The sequence below is a fragment of the Gallus gallus genome, chromosome 19, assembly GCF_016699485.2.
Source record: "Gallus gallus isolate bGalGal1 chromosome 19, bGalGal1.mat.broiler.GRCg7b, whole genome shotgun sequence".
NCBI classification, from domain to species: domain Eukaryota; kingdom Metazoa; phylum Chordata; class Aves; order Galliformes; family Phasianidae; genus Gallus; species Gallus gallus.
The window spans coordinates 1,101,927-1,104,138 of NC_052550.1; the positions used below are offsets into that span (position 1 = coordinate 1,101,927).

Below are 2,212 nucleotides of genomic sequence, written 5' to 3' on the forward strand. Positions count from 1 at the left end.
GGACACTCAGTGGAGAAGGACAACAGCTCTAAAGGTGGTTCCTCTGAATGGAATGCTGTGATCATGGTAAGCCTCCATAGATGATCCTGGCTGCCCAGAGCTGTGGGTGCCCCATCCCTGGAAGCGCTCCAGGCCATGGATGGGCCCTGGGGGGCACCCAGATCATGGCAGGGGTGGGGCTGAGGGGGCTGTGAGGTTCTTTCCAACCCAACCGTGCTGTGGTTGCATCATTCTAAGCTCTGCAGTCTGTGCACAGTGTAATGTGTGTGAGGACCGAGCGCACTGGCATAACCAAGATGACCAATCCAACGCAAAATAAACAAGACTTCTTAGCTCATTTAACCGCAGAAACACCTAAATTGCACACTCAGGAGGAATGATGGTGGTACGTGTGAGCAGGCTAAACTTCCAATGAGATTTCCAATGACATCAAAGTGAAGCACGCGCCCTGTAACATCCTTGCAAGAGCGGGATGCTGGCAACCACGCACAAAACAAGAGATCCCAATGCGTATTTAGCACCTCACTGCTTAAATGTGAACTGGAAATAGTTCCTCCCCTCTTCTTCTTATTTTCAACCATTTCCCTTTGGGCCTCAGGCTTTGTCTTCCCGAGGGACCAGGACCCCAACCCAACACACATCAGTGTGTGCCGACACAGAGCCAACAGATGAGAACGGCGTTCTGCATCCCTCTCCCTTCCGAGGATGGCTGTAAAGAATGAAATTCATTCGCCAAACGCTGCGCTGTTTGCGGCTGAGAGCGGACAGCAGCGCTGTGGTTGGTGCTCAGGGTGGGCTCCCGCGGCTGCACGTGACACAAAAGCACGTTTTGCATCGCCGTGTTTGGCTGCAAACAGCCCAGCGTCACACAGGAGGTTATCGCCTCCTCGTCCCGAAAAGGTCCACGCTCTACACTTTGCGCCCAGTTGCAACACCACTGTAGTTTTTGTAAGGAATAAATATTGACTTTCCTGGACATTGCCTCACAACACGGCGGGACCTTGAGAGCATTTGTCCAAGATAGTTTTTACCCCGGTAATATAACTTTATAACATCGCTTTCATTCCGATTAGTTCAAAAGGCTCTGCGAGCAGCACCCACAAACGTCACCAATTACCTCTTTTCATTGTCAGCCACATGACTGCATTAAGGCTGCCTCAGTGGCGTTTCTTCTCCCGCAAGGCTGCTCAAAACTTCTGATTCTAAATTAAATCCTCAGGTTAATAGCTTCATTAGGACTCCGAAAGCCAAGCCTGGAAAACCTTCAACGTTAACGCGGGCTGCTCCGTCGGTTTTGTTACTCAAGAGTAAAGCACATGGCTGATGAGCAAACGGCCATCGGAGTACAGAGCTCAGACACGAAGCTCTGAGCTCACAGCATCTGCAACCACTGCAAGGCGCCCAGAGGCTCTCCCTTCACAGCAAAGAGCAGAAACCAGCATCCATTTCACTGAAAAACATACACGGTGGTGACACCCCAAAGGCACCGCTGCATGGGCGAAATTCAGCTTCCAGCACTACAGGCAGACTGCAGCCAGCGGGGTCAGTACTTCTGCTGGGCAACACCTGGAGGTGTATTTGGCTGCAGCAGAACCCAGCTACGTGCTCAAAGCCTTATGGATTTCCCACAGTAAAAATAACCATGTTTTGGTCAGATGCTCAGTGCCCAACATGTGACTCGAGCAACACACTCAGCTTTATAACATCAATTAAGATAGGCGATAATCTCCGCGCGATCGATCGGCCGCATCCAAAATTAACACTGCTGCACACAGAGCGAAGGATCCACGCTTACATAAGCGGCGGGGCCTGAAAGCACAGCACGGTGAGAGAGCAGCAGCACAAAGGGGAGGGTCGGGATGGGTGTTAGGAATATCTCTGAAGGAGCGGTGCTGCACTGCACGGCTGACCAGGGAGGTGATGGTCACCGTCCCTGGAGGTGTTCCAGAAGCTGTGGGGATGTGGCACTGCGGGACGCGGTTATGGGCACGGTGGATGGGTGGGGGATGGACTTGGGGACCATTTCCAATTGTAATCATTCTGTGGTACTATGGAAGGCACAAAGCAAACTGGTGGACAGCTCACGTTGAAACCACCTAGTGTGTGCGCAGCCATAAAGCCAAACACGTTAGTTGGGAAGCACGGAGAGGAAGAGGGGTGAGGAGAAGGGTGGGAGCGTGGAATGACGCAGGTGAAGCACAGCTGTCCCTAC

At 52.2% G+C, this 2,212-nt stretch overlaps 1 protein-coding gene across 2 annotated transcripts in view; it reads right to left on the minus strand.

Moving 5' to 3' along the window:
- The window catches only part of RNF43 (ring finger protein 43), a 56,806-nt gene that overhangs the window by 53,049 nt on the left and 1,545 nt on the right, over positions 1-2,212 (minus strand). The gene's annotated exons all lie outside the window — the stretch shown is intronic.